The 17215-nt window shown below is 41.7% G+C and overlaps 2 long non-coding RNA genes across 4 annotated transcripts; one reads left to right on the forward strand and one right to left on the reverse strand.

The window, feature by feature from the left end:
• Positions 1 to 8030: 8030 nt before the first annotated feature.
• On the reverse strand, positions 8031 to 9210 carry LOC120925092. Of its 2 annotated transcripts, none has more exons than XR_005746545.1 (4): positions 9115 to 9210; positions 8718 to 8812; positions 8374 to 8571; positions 8031 to 8122 (listed from the first exon to the last, which is right to left on the reverse strand). It is a non-coding gene; the product is annotated as an uncharacterized LOC120925092 (long non-coding RNA). The 2 variants fall into 2 exon arrangements; XR_005746544.1 differs by having other exon boundaries at positions 8718 to 8817; positions 9115 to 9196.
• Positions 9211 to 15313: 6103 nt separating this feature from the next.
• On the forward strand, positions 15314 to 16853 carry LOC120925093. Of its 2 annotated transcripts, none has more exons than XR_005746547.1 (4): positions 15314 to 15769; positions 16072 to 16166; positions 16313 to 16510; positions 16762 to 16853. It is a non-coding gene; the product is annotated as an uncharacterized LOC120925093 (long non-coding RNA). The 2 variants fall into 2 exon arrangements; XR_005746546.1 differs by having other exon boundaries at positions 15689 to 15769; positions 16067 to 16166.
• The last annotated feature ends 362 nt before the right edge of the window (positions 16854 to 17215 follow it).

Here is a 17215-nt window from a genome sequence, read left to right on the forward strand (position 1 = left end):
GATAGATTGTGTCTATCCATCCTGGAGAGGCTCGAATAGAGTAAGGGACCTTTCACAACGTGAGACTCAGTGGATTTTCTCATTAAAATGTCTCTTTCCACGAGGTTTAAACATAGAGGTTGATTTGAACTGTTTCATAAGCAACTCTTAAAGTAGCCCTCCTCTTCCACTTTTGACTCTCCTCTATGATTGCACTTCTGTGCAGTATGTGGAGGCATGCTGTCAGCCAGTTGTGACCTTTTGTGCAAGGCTGGGCGGTCAGATACAGAGGGAGTCCTTTTTTATTTTTTATTTTTTTAAGCTATTCAGTGTGATTTATTGCTATATGTATTAAGGCTCAATAGTGTTATATCACATAAGTTTAACAGCTTGCTTTATTCACATTAGCTTTTCCATACTGTCCATTTAACCATTCATCCAGATTTTATTTCACCTTTTATTTGTTTTTAATATTTACCTTGTGAGCTTTGAGTAAAGCATTTTTTAGATTTCAGACCTATGTTAAAATGTACATTGTAACCATGTTTACTGCTAATTTATTAATATATGCATTGAGATCAGTTCATGACATGATGCATTTAGATTAGTCTATGACATGATTCCACTAACATAATGATAGGAGGAAGCCTGTGTGCTGGTGGATTATGGTCACAGGGACACTCGAGAAGCCGTTCATAAGTTGCTGACAGAGCGCGCTATTGGACCGCCAACTTTGTAATTCCAATCAGTTTACCCCATCTTACGTCTCATCTGTTTCTGTTGTGCGTTGCCCTTTGCTGCTCAGGTGGTGTGCGCCACTTCCGCCCATAGATATGGCCGCGCCCGCGCGCCATTGGCTGTGACGTGCACGTGATCGGTGGAGCTGTAAGTATATGAGTGAGGTGTCAATGCGGTACGGCCAATCCCATGATTAAGTCGGAAGTGACGAAACATGTCGGGGCGTGGCCATACAGTTAATCTGTGAACCTACGTGACGCGCTAAGGTCGTACAGCGCTGTCAGATATCTGGCAATCGGAGCAAGCAGTTCATTCGAGTGGGGTTGCAGTGTCAAATAGTGTAGAATATTTATCTATTCTTTAGCATTGTTAATATTTGCTGACACTTTAGGTAGAAGATCAGTTATTTTTTTATTTTTCACATAATTTCATGATTTGGATTTTCATGTCTTTGGATAATATATATTTCTTTTGGGTGGCTTGCATTTCCCGTGGTGAAGTCACGAGCTGTAATCTAGGTGCTGCAAGTTTTTTTTCCCCTGGAGGTTGGGGGGACTCTTCTCAACATTTCATTCCATTGTGTGATGATTTCCTCACACCCTTTCCCATCTGCTTCCAGGGGAGCGATGGAGGCGTTTGCCTATTTGGGTGTATTTGTACATCCACTAAGACAACCCTTGGCAGCGGTGGTATTTGATTTTATTTTTTTTCTTTCTTGCCCCTTTAAGGTTCAATCTGGGGGGGCAGAATTTATACGTTGAGAGTGTTAATACTCTCCTACGGGAGCAGCTTTCAAGCTATGGATAGTGGGCATTCAGGGGTGGGTTTGCCTGTTCCATCATGGCTGTTGAGGAACTTCCTGTGATCCAAGTAGCAGAGGAGGAGATGTTAGCCTCACAGCCAAGAAAGCCCATTACCAAGATGGCCGCTGACTAACTTCTGGTGATCTTCGGATCACCGGAAGTGATGTCATTACATACCGTTGTCACAAAAGTCCGCCGCCGCCCTCTGATGACGTGAAGCGCCATCCACCATCCATCGTGCACCATTTGTAGGTACACAGCGGTTTGGGACCGGTAAGTATTTAAGAACGCCAAGGTGGGCCTTTGGTGTCATTTACCCTCCGCAACCAGGTGGTTTAGGAGGTAATTCTGTGCTATACCAGGAGCTAGGGGGATCATTTGGGAAGAACATCCTGGTGGGAGCAGGTGTTTTTTCTGACTGCTTTGGGCCTGTTGGCCCGTTCCTGGACCATACTTGGGGGATCAGTCTTTTCCTTCTCCGTTTCATGGGTTAGTGGCCATTTGATATGTTCCCTGCCCTTGGAATTTTTTGGAGGCATGGCCTTTCTGATGATTTATTTTCGCTCTGCCCCAGTATGGCCGCATTAGTTTTAGTTTTGTATAGAATTACAGTACGAGGAGTAAAGAGGGAAAACACACTAGCAGTCATCTTGGGGGGAAATTTCCCTTCACTTCCTCTCCCGGAGATGCAACATTAAGCAAGAGGAAACTCTTAGTTGACACTAGTACAGGTGTCCATGTTGGAAGATTTAAACTTCCCTTTTGTTCTGACAACTTTAACAATTAGAATTTTCAATCACTTTGTCTCAATAACAGAGGTCACCGGCACAATGAAATAAGGTGAATATATCGCAAGTACATACACCTATTGAAAAACTGAAAAACCTCAGTGGTAATGAGATTTTTAAGGCAACAAAAATAGCGTTCATTCCTCTCCCAGTTCCTGAAGGAGTGGGAGTATCTGTGTGTGACAGAAGAATCATTGGAGGGTTAATTTTCCGATTGGATAGAGGTTTCTTTCATTTTTTGTCCTCCCCAAAGCTGTTGTACAGCAGGAGGAGCTCCTATGGATTTGAGGATTGGGGAGCATCAATTATTCTAACATCGGTGCCCTTCCTGACGTTTTGCTTGGGTTCTTGAGAGCGCACACCCCGCAGGCTTGGGCACATGTCTCTTCTGTCTCTACCTCGTGTACACCCTGGGACACAGACGCGATTCTATATTCAGCTTGTTGGCTCCCATATAGACCTCAACACTGTTGTCTCCTGGTGGTGCTGCTAACTAAGGGCCCCCCCTAATAGGGTTCCATGTGCTTTGCTAACCTGCTGCCATCTGTTGTCCCAGTAAGCCCAGGACCATACAAGATAGTCTACCTGAGTTATACAATCTTTCTGTGGCGTTTAGTTTTCAAATCTACGGACCATTGCGTTGACCATTCCAAGATCCCTGGCTTATGAGAACTTTTATTCAAGCTCAATGCTGATTTTGATTTTTTTCTACCTGTGCCTTATGTGCCTCATGGATGTATCCGTTGAAGGACCATTTGTCATATAAATCTCTGTTTCACTGCTAAACATGTATTCCTCGTCTTCGTCCTGAAGAAGCCCCACGGCGAAACGTGTGTTGGCGACTTCTGAGGAACGTACAGTGGTCAATTTTCTGTAAAAAAAAAAATTGTAATATCATACTTTATTATTGTGTGTTAATTTATATGCTATTAAATATATATTTTTTTTAAAACATACTTCCCTGGCCTGAAAGTGTGACCATCAATGTCCACATGCTAGATATTGCTTCCTCCTTAATATAATTACAGATGTGGCCCATGTGAGTGCTATCCTTATGTCCCCATTCTTCCTTCTCTCTTTTTTTGATCCTTCTCTTCTTTCCCCCCCCCCTTTTTCTTTTTCCTTCCCCCCCTTTTTTCTTATCCTTTCCCTCTCTTCTTTTTCCTTTCTTTTTTGAATCTTCTGAAGAGAGGAAATTGATACTGTACAACTTTTCCCTGAGGAAGAATGTATATCATTTAAAACGCGTTGGAAAATTGTCCTGCACGCTCACAGCTCATTGCCATTGGGCATGCTGTGACCTACAGCATCTTTGAAAAGTTTTTATCCTTGTTTTTGATACTATTTTTTGTTGTCTCTTTGATATATAATTATGTATTGTAATAAATGTATAACTTTTTTTATGACCTTGGTTGTCACACATATTTTTGTTGCCTTAAAAATCCCATTACCACTGAGGTTTTTCAGTTTTTCAATTGATTTAAGGGATGATGGCAACCACATGCCAGTATACATAAGCTACCTTTTTTCCAATACATACACCTATAAGAATTCATCTCTAGGTCTAAAACTAAATAAGTTAAGTCTGTCTATACATACACTTTACCTGTTTCTGTATTCCTGAATTTCTCCTCATATTTACTCCACTGTTTTTAACATCAAATTGTATTTTGATTTGATTTTTACTTATGAATTCCAGAAGACATGATAATAAAGAGATGTGCTTTTCAGATTCCCAATGCCCTCACATTCATAGCAGAGAAAGGACTTGTACACATGGATTTGAAGATAGAAAAGGTTTTGGAATTTGACAAGGAATGCCAATGTGTAATGTGCGCGTCTCTCTTCACCCCCCCCAGACCTGCAAGAGCTGCCGCCTAGTGGGTGAGGAGAATCGGAACCTTATTCGGGAGAATGAAGAGCTCAAAAAGCAACTCGGTGAGGAGAGTCGCTGTGCCTTGCTAAGGTCAGAGGGACGGTGATAACATCCAGGTGTGGCAGCCAATCCTACATGACCCCAGAAAATACTCAACGTGACCATTTCAGGTGGACTGGTTGTAGATGACATCATCAATGTGTGACATTTGGTGTCATCTTCTGCTGCCCACTTACAGGGGAGTTTTCATGGCGGGTGACTATCATTGATGATGAAGGATAAACATTTTGTTGACTGGCAAAACAATTTCAAGATGGAGAAACCTCCTGAAGCACGGAGAAAGGTTACCACTGGGATACAGAGGATGTTTATTGAGCTTTTGGCAATTGATTACACCAAAAGAAGTCAAAGTACCAAAGTCCTCAAAAACACGAGTGAAAGGTGGAAAAAATGAGATCCCATTGGAAGGAATTCTTCTGCACAGTGTGAGGAATCATTGGCTTCTCACCTGAACACGTCACAGAGCAGAGTTTCCATCACATCAACTCTCATCTCCATGTCTTCTTCTCTTCTCACCACAAACACTTCTGGATCTCAGTCTGAGATGATTGAGAAGATTCCAGAGCCACAGAAGGACGACATGGAAGAGGCACCAATTATGTTTGATGATGAATTCTCCTTACATATTGGTGCAGAGGTAGACATTGGGTAACCAAGAATTGGTGAGTGATGGGACGTCTGAAACAACATCGCATGTGGCCAAATATTCTCAGCTATGCGGCTCTGAGGATATAAATGGCAGCGTGTTCCTGTGATTCATGTGCAAGTGTGATCTGAAACTTATCCCCCTGAGTACAGGACAGCTGTGTGCGGGGGCGGGGTGGACAGCTGTGTGCGGGGGCGGGGTGGACAGCTGTGTGCGGGGGCGGGGTGGACAGCTGTGTGCGGGGGCGGGGTGGACAGCTGTGTGCGTGGTGGACAGCTTTGTGCGGGGTGGACAGCTGTGTGCGGGGTGGACAGCTGTGTGCGGGGTGGACAGCTGTGTGCGGGGTGGACAGCTGTGTGCGGGGTGGACAGCTGTGTGCGGGGTGGACAGCTGTGTGCGGGGGCGGGGTGGACAGCTGTGTGCGGGGGCGGGGTGGACAGCTGTGAGCGGGGGCCGGGTGGACAGCTGTGTGCGGGGGCCGGGTGGACAGCTGTGTGCAGGGGCCGGGTGGACAGCTGTGTGCAGGGGCCGGGTGGACAGCTGTGTGCAGGGGCCGGGTGGACAGCTGTGTGCAGGGGCCGGGTGGACAGCTGTGTGCAGGGGCCGGGTGGACAGCTGTGTGCAGGGGCGGGGTGGACAGCTGTGAGCGGGGGCGGGGGCGGGGTGGACAGCTGTGTGCAGGGGCGGGGTGGACAGCTGTGTGCGAGGGTGGGGTGGTTGCAGTTTCTCATTTTTTTTAAAACTCCTTCTGCTCAGGTGTTGAATGCAGCCTAACATTTTACAACTATAAAACAAGAGGTTGAGGATGTTTCCAGGTTTTTATCTTTTAGGGACCCTAAATATTTAAATGTAAACTTTAATGACATTGAAAAAGTGAATATATAATTCCATCAAATGCTTCCTCAAAAGCCAGACAAGTAAATACTTAAAGCACATGCACAACTTTTTCCATACTTTATGCTTTGTTTTTGCAAGTCACCAATGATATATAGAAGAGAATGGAAACCCTAGCCCATGACATTGTCAGTCAAAGGTTTGAATCCTTGATGAGAATCTCCAGAACTCCCACCAAATGCCACAGGTTTCTAGAGGCAGCTGTAATGGGAGTCACACTTCACTTCATCGGGGCACAAGCAGAAACGAGGGGGGCCAAATCATTCCTCAGTAGTACATCCGCTGGCAAATCCTTCATCACCCCCACATTCACGTGTCCCGAACCAACCCCCCAATCCAGGTGAATGCGGGCAACGGGTAGCCGGTGCCTCCCGCTACTCTTACGGCTAGTGTCTCCGGTGTGTTGGCTCTCTGGGATGAGGTTCTTCTGTAGTATGTTCATGGAGGAGTCAGTATCACATAGGCCATTGGCTATCTTTCCATTAACCCGGACAGTCTGCCTGTGTTGCTGCCTTGTACTGGATCAGTCTCGTGCAGGATGCCCCACTGTTAGTCCTCCTCAACGCAGTGGCCCGCAGGCATGGATGTGTGCGGGTTCCCCCCTGCTGGCTTTCTCCACAACTGGGACTGCCTGGCTGGATTCAATGGACAGTCTAGCTTTTTGTGCCCCTAGCTGTTTACATCCCAAACACTTGATGGGTTGTGAGTAGTCCTGGGAGTTGAACCTGGGCTGCTGGGGATAAGTGGCCGCTGGAGGTGGTGCTGTAGGGCGGTACGACTGTGGTTGGTAGGCAGCAGTTGGAGGGCTTCTGACCAATAGGCAATCTCTGTGACGTCCGAAGCTAGCGATTGGTCTGTTTGCAAAGCTTGCAGCTGTGTGTCGCTGGGAGCCATTGGTCTAAAGCAGGGATAAGCAATTAGCGGACCTCCAGATGTTGCCAAACTACAAGTCCCATGAGGCATAGCGAGACTCTGACAGCATCAAGCATGACTCCCAGAGGCAGAGGCATGATGGGACTTGTAGTTTGGCAACAGCTGGAGGTCCGCTAATTGCTTATGCCTAGTCTAAAGGGAAAGAGGCTATACACGCTGCTACTGCTGCGGACTCAAAGAGACCAGTCTGTGGGAAGGATACGTATCTGCTGTAGAGAAGCTGCTACAATTGGGATTGCATTAAGTGGCTCTTAAAAAAGCCTATCAGGCCCCGTACACACGACAGAGTTTCTCGGCAGAATTCACCGAGAAACTCGGTCAAAACCCGGATTCTGCCGAGAAACTCTGTCGTCTGTACAGTTTTGGCTCGATGGAGCCGCCGAGGAGCTCGACGAGAAAATAGAGAACATGTTCTCTATTTTCTCGTTGTTCTATGGGAGAAGGCGGCCCGCCGAGCTCCTCGGCGGCTTCATCCCAAAACTCGACGAGGAACTCGACGTGCTTTGCACGTCGAGTTCCTCGGCCGTGTGTACGGGGCCTCAGAGGTGAGAGGCTGGGGGAAACAGGCACCTGGAGTGGAGTACTTTTGTGACTTGGTTGGAGTGCCTCACTTTGGAATTTATCTTGGACATTTTTTGGTGTGCATGTTATTGCTGCTAATTTTGTTATTTGCACAGAAGACTTTGATCTACTCACATTGCATGAAGATTGTTACTCATTCACTGGAATGTGTATGAGTTACTCATGTTAATTCTTATTAATTAATTCTTCACTACGTTTTTGTGGACAGGAAATTTATGCACATATTGCAAGGAATTTTTTTATTTTATTTTGTTATTTATAGAAAGTTTTTTTACTGCCTAGTATTTATTTGATGTTTATCACTGGATTTCATGTATTATTTATTATTCACCATTAGTAAGCGCCCCAACACCTTACCTTTCATAATTGCCTATAAGTGGATTGACAGAGCATAAACATTAATTACAACAAGGATTGACTGTCAGCTTTCAAGTCCCTCTATGAAAGAGGATATATGGGGGTTTCCTTATACAGGAAAAATATGGGGACTCTTGTTAAAGCATCGACAGTAAAATTCTATAGAAATATGTGGGCCTGGTCAAACCTCAATCATGAGAGCCACAACACCGATATGAATATCAAAAATATTTATTTTGTAAAAAGGTTTTCTTTATAAAAAGACATAGAAAAAGAAAAAAAGAAAAAAGAAAAAATATTGTACATTGAATACTATAGAATGCATACTAGACAAATTCCAGACTATCAAATAAAATGATACTTCAAGTGCATATAGATGCAGGTGATCTTCATTTCATCCCACATGTAACGGTTCTACTAGTTTCGCCCAAGGGGGCTTCGTCAGGAACCAATGGGGGGCAGTAGTCTGAGCAAACAAAGAGTATATCAATGAACAAGAACATATATATCATAATGTATACAAATAGTCACATAGATTGATTATATCGGTACATACAAACGTGTCTGGTTGACCATGGAGTTTAATATAATCATAGTTTATTATAAGACATAAAGATAATGTATTTTATTTAAATAGACGAAAGTCGAGTTAATGGAGTGTCTGTGATAGCTGTGGACTTTAACGAAAAAAATAATAATAATAAAAAATATATTTACCTGTAAAAGTGGACTAAAAAAACCTGAATAGTTGGCCGTGGTTGGCTCAAAGTCCCAGATGGAAAATCCCAGATAGATGGAAGGAGGGATGGGAAAAAGAGGAAATGATCCTCTTAAGCATGCGGGTAGGATCACCGTGCAATGCACAGAGCCTGGATGCAAGCCTATAGAGGAAGAGGAGCCGGAGGCAAGCAGGTACTGTAGGTACAGAATAAAAATATTAGGGATATTGAAAAATTAACAAGTAAAAAGGGAGAAAGAAGAAATGTAATCAGAAAAGGAGAAAAATTGTGATGAACAGACAACTATAGAGAGATATGTGTAAAAGAGTTAATGATTATTACCTGATTAAAATGATGATAGAAAAAATGGGAAGATTGATGATGAGGTAGTCTCAGAAGAGATGGATATAATTCATCCCAAGAGATTTCTGTCAATACTATACTGCACAAAATAGGAAGTCATTCACTATATCATCAGATTGTATAATGACAGATTAGTTTGAAAATTAATTATTAAAACTGCAAACGACAGCAGTGATAAAGATAATGTTAATATAAATATAAACGCCTATATAGGCTGCAAAGTATCAAACGAATCTAAATTATTAGAAGAATGTAGCATTTTTTGTGTAATAATTCAACTTTATAATTGTTACACCTATCATAGTAATAGGGGTATAGCATAAAAAAAGAATGAAAATACTAATCTAATTAAAAGGAATAATGGTAATGGTTTTACCTGATTCTAGTTGCAATAATAACTGCCGGGAATAGGGCAGATAAATTGCCCAAGAGATCTGTATAGTCCAGATACTAGATAGTGAAAAATAAAAGAAAGAAAGTCAATCCAGGAAAAAATATTTCCTCAGTGTTGACAGATAAGTGAGTAAAAAGTATATTTTCACAAAGTCTGCAAGTGGCAACAAAGTATCACATCCAGATTGTTGTGAATAATGAATTAAACTTGGAAGGAAGAAAAATGAAATAATGATAAGACAATGGTAGATGAAAGCATACCTATGACCTGCTGTTGCCTCTGTATACCAAGGAATGATTCCTCTGGCAGAGCTCACGCTGACACATCAGCTGTGCGGCTCACTAATAAGCTGCCCTCAATCAGAGTGAGATGATACACAGCTGAGTAGGGGGCAGCTCCTCACTCTAAGATGGGCGTGGTGATCACGGCAGATGTCATGGGGATTGCCCATAGGAACCACAGGGACCGCGTCTGCGCAGAAGAAGGGCATCCCTCTAGGAGATGCTGAATCAAACGCGCCGGCGTGGAGAAAGGGAACTCCTGGGAAAGTACACCAGCGTCACAAATGACGCATCAGTGCCTACCATATGGGTGCCGTGAAGAAGCGGACGCGCGCACTGACACTCAAGCCTCCGCTTGAGTTCAGATCAGTGACGCTGAGCTGGTGCGTGCCCCCTAGCGCCCAAAGTGGCTTGCAGCATTGCTGATAGATGTCTGATGATAACGGCAGTGTGCTAAAGTGCAGGGGATCAATGCTGGTGGTAGGAGAGCATGCAAAACAAGTTTGAATCCGTGTCAGGCAAATAAGTGAAGAGGTAAAGGTAGATGTGGGGAAAGGGGGAAGAAGAAAAAAAGGGGAAGAAAAGAGAAAGAAAAAAGGAAAGCAAAAGTAAATATAAGTATAATAATTGGGAAATAAGAATTGGTGAAGCAGAAAAAATTGTTTAATTAATTATAAAGAATATTAAAGGAATATAATATTAATTATAAAATTAAAATTACGAAAAAACCGAAAATGAATGATAATGAAAAATGGAAAAAATAATAATAATAATAATAATAAGAAAAAAAAAAAAAAAAAAAAAGAGTCCCCATATTTTTCCTGTATAAGGAAACCCCCATATATCCTCTTTCATAGAGGGACTTGAAAGCTGACAGTCAATCCTTGTTGTAATTAATGTTTATGCTCTGTCAATCCACTTATATCTTATTATAGGGTGGATTTAAACACCCGTGCTCCCCCCGTTTAAGACAGAGCTCTAACATACTCTAGTTGATCTTCCTGTTAACCTCACTCATGTGCCACATTTATTGTGACAATTTGATTTTTTTTTATGTGCTTTCTCTAACTACTGAAACACTAATATATTAATTTGTTTATTTTTTGCTGTGTCATACCAGCTGTTCACTATTACTGCACATTATCGTTCCTATTGTTTTAAGGGACAGGCCCCTTCTTTACCATCTTGCTTGTTTGATATCGTTCGGCTAGCCAATCAACGAGAAAGTAATCACCTCTCTGTCAAGATGGTGGAATATTGTGGTAAGGAGTGGGAGGGATTTATAGCTGAGGTGAAGAAATCTAGGATCAAGGATGAGGCTTCGGAAGATGATGCTAATTCCTTTTTCCTGGGTCTACAAAAATTAGTTGAAAAGAAAACGCGCCTATTCTGGCACAAGGAATTCTTTCAACAATACATCAGTACCAAAATTGTGCCTTGGGGTTTAAGGATACAAATATTTCCAAATATTAACAAAGTAGAAGCAAATGTCAAGGCAGCGTGGGAGCTTAATTTACAGAACTGTTCGTTTAATATGATGAATATTTTGTGTGAACAATATAGCCGTGATATGAGCAATATTGATTGTGAGATCAAAGACTGGCAAGTCATTAATCACAATGTACGTTCATATGTTGACTATTCAGCATATGATGATCAACTTAAAGTCCATTTGACCAAGTATGCCACTAACCTGATTAAAACTAAGGAAAATAAATACCAAAGAGATAAAAGGGCATACGACAATGCTCAGGCATATAGATGGCCGAGTAACCCTCAGCGTAAAAATGTTAATGCAAAGAAATCCTTTGATAAGAAAAGCTCCCCTAAAAATAGTCCTAGACGTCAGTCTGACACATCTTCTCTGTCATCCGCATCTTACTTTCCAGTTGAGAGACGCACTGACACAGATAACAAAAAGAGAAAAAACGATCTAGACAGGAGCCTGCAGGAGGTCACTCGATCCCAGTTTCCTCTAAAGGATAAACGATCCCGTGCTCAAAGATCACGTACTAGTAATTCCAGTAACAACACGAGCATTTTCAGTAATACTTCTCTTACGCTGCCTATCTCTACTACAGGGTTAGTTGCAACATCTACCCTTGCTCCACCTATGACCCCCATGCCACATAGTTCTAACCATGTAACATCTAATGTTTCATCAGAATTACGCACTGCACCCATATTTACTGTCGATAGGAAACACAGTGCAGGCACACAGAGTATCCAGCAGACAGTAAAAGATCAGGTCCCGGTCCCCACAATGATGTAGACCGGGACACAACAAAAGTAAAAAATATTATTAACCTTTCTCCCTATCCTCTAACCACAGATCAAGAAAAGGTTCTTCAACTTGGTCTCTCATTCTGCCCAGATGGCGAGGCGGACAAATTCGAACTGGTAAAAGACTTGCACCTTTTCGCTAGACGATTAATGTACAAGGTACTTTACGATAACGCGGCTAATCCCTCTAACCCCTCTATCATTGACAACACTGCCTTAGACAATGTTTCCCTGCAGGAGTTACAGGCCCTACAGGACCTAATGGAACTGTGGGATGAGAGTAATCCTGAGGAGGAAGGCTGGACGTATCAACTTCCGGGCGTGGTGCCCGGCGGCTTAATACAGTCAAGACATAATAAACCAGTCTATGTCATCCCTAAAACTTATAGGCCCAAATCTAGATCATTCCCTGTCCTGCAGGGCAATCCCAATATTTGGGCTTTTGTCCTGCAGGTCACCAAAGCCATAGAGGCAGCGAACTGGAAGTCACGTACTACATCGAACCTTAATAAAAATTTAAGAACAGCCTTGAATACTATCCGTAATAACGACGATCTTGTAGTTAAAGCCTCCGACAAAGGGGGAAACATTGTACTAATGGATCGACACAGCTATGAGGAGATGTGCCTTAAAATTTTGAAAAATAGAGACTGGTACAGACCTGTACCAGCCTCGATGATCACACAAAGCATTGAGCGATATCGCCAGATTTTGAACCGCGCACGCCGCTTGGGCACCATAGATGAGACCACTTTGCAATTTCTTAACATCGAGAGCCCCACCACCCCGACATTTTATGCCTTGCCTAAAATACATAAGGGGGTTTTACCCCCTCCAGGACGTCCAATCGTATCTGGTTGTGGTTCCCTTACTGAAAACATCAGTAGGATCATCGACGAATACCCATACCCTCATGTTCAGAGCCTGTTTTCTCACGTAAAAGATACCATCGAACTATTAAAGATTGTTGATGGCCTTACTATTCCACCTGATGCCTGGCTAGTTGCCATTGACATAGAGGCATTATATAATTCTATCCCACATGGGCTGGGTACACAAGTCATTAGGAGCTTCCTCAATGAACGTGACAAAAATACCTCTAAATATAACAATTTCATTATAGAAATGCTTGAATTTATTTTGACGAACAACATCTTTCTGTTCAAACGTTCCCACTACCTCCAGGTACAGGGCGTAGCTATGGGGGCAGGCTGTGCCCCCTCCTACGCCAACCTGTACCTGGGGGGGTGGGAACGTGACCTCTTCAATGAGGAATCCAGGAACACGTCATCTGACAGCGTGCTAACATGGCATCGCTATATAGATGATGTTTTCATGGTTTGGGGGGGCTCTCGTGATGAGCTTCTGATGTTTTTGGAGGGGCTACAAATTAACAACTACAATTTAAAATTTACATACAATTATAGCCAAAAAAATATAACTTTTCTAGATGTTGAACTTTTTATTGATAGTAAAGGTAGCCTGTGTTCTACACTCTACAGGAAACCTACAGCAGGCAACAGCCTACTGCATGCTTCCAGCTCGCACCCCAGTCCGCTAATCAATAGTATTCCATACAGTCAATATTTAAGACTGAGGCGCAATTGCTCCCGCGACGAAGATTACAAAAAAGAAGCAGCACAGCTTTACGCCCGCCTCAAAGAGAGAGGCTACAGTAAGACTTGCTTACGCCGTGCCTACAATAAAGCCAGCCTATTAGACAGAAACGATCTTATCTATAAATCTAAAAATGTCTCTAAAGCCAACACTACTAGGGTGATTACACGCTTTAATCGTCAGCACCAAACAATTCGTAATATTTACAGCAAATACTGGTACCTCCTTACCTCCGATGATAAAATTAAGAAATTCATCAATTTAAAACCGGAGATAACATTCAAACGCTCTCCCTCAATTCGGGATAGAGCCGTCACCAGCCATTATGCGACACAAATGGTGCCCAAACCAACTAAGACAGGAACTTTCCCGTGCGGTAAATGCAATTTTTGTCGATATATTCTGCCAGGTGAAAGTGTTTCTCTACCCAATGGCGAAACATATTCACCTAAGTTTCGTGCAACCTGCCAAACAATTTGGCATTATCTATATAATGAAATGCAATTGCGGTGCCTACTATGTAGGTAAAACTAAACGCAATTTCTTTTGTAGAATGAGAGACCATGTCTTAGCTGTAAAGAAAAAACTTATGGAAACACCCATTAGCCGCCATATGGGCTTGTTCCATAACCACAACCAGGCAATGTTAGGCTTCTTTGCCTTGGCACATATTCCTCTCAATGAGAGAGGAGGCGATGCTGACAAACGACTGCTACAAGCGGAAGCACGCTGGATATATACACTTAATGCCACTCAGCACCCAGGGTTAAATGAAAATATTAGCTATAAACCCTTTCTTTAATTTAATCTAGTGACCACAAGCTGGACATACCGGGGTGACTACATCGTTAATTCGAAGCTCTTCTATCTAAGCTGTTCTTCCACCTTCTATGGTTAGGCTTTACCAAATGGCTATCAGCCTTAATCCATCAAGGCCTATCAAGCAATCTTGTCCGAGTCCCTTGAGCACTAATACTTCCTGTTGATAGAAGGAGGTGGTGCAATTGGCGCCGTGAACTGTGTTTCTACACTTATACGAGCCCCATTATTGCGATACCCCACCACCCGACACTTGGGAGTTTAGAACCTTATTGTGCAGCTTATATGACTGTAGGTATGCAACAACACTTTATAATTAACCTGATTTGTTTTTGAATACCATCTTTTTCGGTTACACAGAAGAACATACTTTGATGTGACAACATTAATGTCAAATATTACTGCAATGGATTTCGAGTGGTTTCATGCTGTGACCTGTGGACTTTACCTATGGTTTTTCTTTCTTTTGTTTTTTCTGGGTCTACTGGGGGCCCTTCCTTTACATATTTATTTTATATTCCTTATTATCATTATATATTTTTTTATTTATTTTTTTTTCTTATTATTATTATTATTATTTTTTCCATTTTTCATTATCATTCATTTTCGGTTTTTTCGTAATTTTAATTTTATAATTAATATTATATTCCTTTAATATTCTTTATAATTAATTAAACAATTTTTTCTGCTTCACCAATTCTTATTTCCCAATTATTATACTTATATTTACTTTTGCTTTCCTTTTTTCTTTCTCTTTTCTTCCCCTTTTTTTCTTCTTCCCCCTTTCCCCACATCTACCTTTACCTCTTCACTTATTTGCCTGACACGGATTCAAACTTGTTTTGCATGCTCTCCTACCACCAGCATTGATCCCCTGCACTTTAGCACACTGCCGTTATCATCAGACATCTATCAGCAATGCTGCAAGCCACTTTGGGCGCTAGGGGGCACGCACCAGCTCAGCGTCACTGATCTGAACTCAAGCGGAGGCTTGAGTGTCAGTGCGCGCGTCCGCTTCTTCACGGCACCCATATGGTAGGCACTGATGCGTCATTTGTGACGCTGGTGTACTTTCCCAGGAGTTCCCTTTCTCCACGCCGGCGCGTTTGATTCAGCATCTCCTAGAGGGATGCCCTTCTTCTGCGCAGACGCGGTCCCTGTGGTTCCTATGGGCAATCCCCATGACATCTGCCGTGATCACCACGCCCATCTTAGAGTGAGGAGCTGCCCCCTACTCAGCTGTGTATCATCTCACTCTGATTGAGGGCAGCTTATTAGTGAGCCGCACAGCTGATGTGTCAGCGTGAGCTCTGCCAGAGGAATCATTCCTTGGTATACAGAGGCAACAGCAGGTCATAGGTATGCTTTCATCTACCATTGTCTTATCATTATTTCATTTTTCTTCCTTCCAAGTTTAATTCATTATTCACAACAATCTGGATGTGATACTTTGTTGCCACTTGCAGACTTTGTGAAAATATACTTTTTACTCACTTATCTGTCAACACTGAGGAAATATTTTTTCCTGGATTGACTTTCTTTCTTTTATTTTTCACTATCTAGTATCTGGACTATACAGATCTCTTGGGCAATTTATCTGCCCTATTCCCGGCAGTTATTATTGCAACTAGAATCAGGTAAAACCATTACCATTATTCCTTTTAATTAGATTAGTATTTTCATTCTTTTTTTATGCTATACCCCTATTACTATGATAGGTGTAACAATTATAAAGTTGAATTATTACACAAAAAATGCTACATTCTTCTAATAATTTAGATTCGTTTGATACTTTGCAGCCTATATAGGCGTTTATATTTATATTAACATTATCTTTATCACTGCTGTCGTTTGCAGTTTTAATAATTAATTTTCAAACTAATCTGTCATTATACAATCTGATGATATAGTGAATGACTTCCTATTTTGTGCAGTATAGTATTGACAGAAATCTCTTGGGATGAATTATATCCATCTCTTCTGAGACTACCTCATCATCAATCTTCCCATTTTTTCTATCATCATTTTAATCAGGTAATAATCATTAACTCTTTTACACATATCTCTCTATAGTTGTCTGTTCATCACAATTTTTCTCCTTTTCTGATTACATTTCTTCTTTCTCCCTTTTTACTTGTTAATTTTTCAATATCCCTAATATTTTTATTCTGTACCTACAGTACCTGCTTGCCTCCGGCTCCTCTTCCTCTATAGGCTTGCATCCAGGCTCTGTGCATTGCACGGTGATCCTACCCGCATGCTTAAGAGGATCATTTCCTCTTTTTCCCATCCCTCCTTCCATCTATCTGGGATTTTCCATCTGGGACTTTGAGCCAACCACGGCCAACTATTCAGGTTTTTTTAGTCCACTTTTACAGGTAAATATATTTTTTATTATTATTATTTTTTTCGTTAAAGTCCACAGCTATCACAGACACTCCATTAACTCGACTTTCGTCTATTTAAATAAAATACATTATCTTTATGTCTTATAATAAACTATGATTATATTAAACTCCATGGTCAACCAGACACGTTTGTATGTACCGATATAATCAATCTATGTGACTATTTGTATACATTATGATATATATGTTCTTGTTCATTGATATACTCTTTGTTTGCTCAGACTACTGCCCCCCATTGGTTCCTGACGAAGCCCCCTTGGGCGAAACTAGTAGAACCGTTACATGTGGGATGAAATGAAGATCACCTGCATCTATATGCACTTGAAGTATCATTTTATTTGATAGTCTGGAATTTGTCTAGTATGCATTCTATAGTATTCAATGTACAATATTTTTTCTTTTTTCTTTTTTTCTTTTTCTATGTCTTTTTATAAAGAAAACCTTTTTACAAAATAAATATTTTTGATATTCATATCGGTGTTGTGGCTCTCATGATTGAGGTTTGACCAGGCCCACATATTTCTATAGAATTTTACTGTCGATGCTTTAACAAGAGTCCCCATATTTTTCCTGTATAAGGAAACCCCCATATATTTCATAATTGCCTAAGTGTGTGAACATGATCTAGTTGTGGCTGCTGCTATAGATTATTCATATTTATCTATTTGTGTGGTT

The sequence above is a fragment of the Rana temporaria genome, chromosome 1 (assembly GCF_905171775.1).
Source record: "Rana temporaria chromosome 1, aRanTem1.1, whole genome shotgun sequence".
Lineage (NCBI taxonomy): Eukaryota > Metazoa > Chordata > Amphibia > Anura > Ranidae > Rana > Rana temporaria.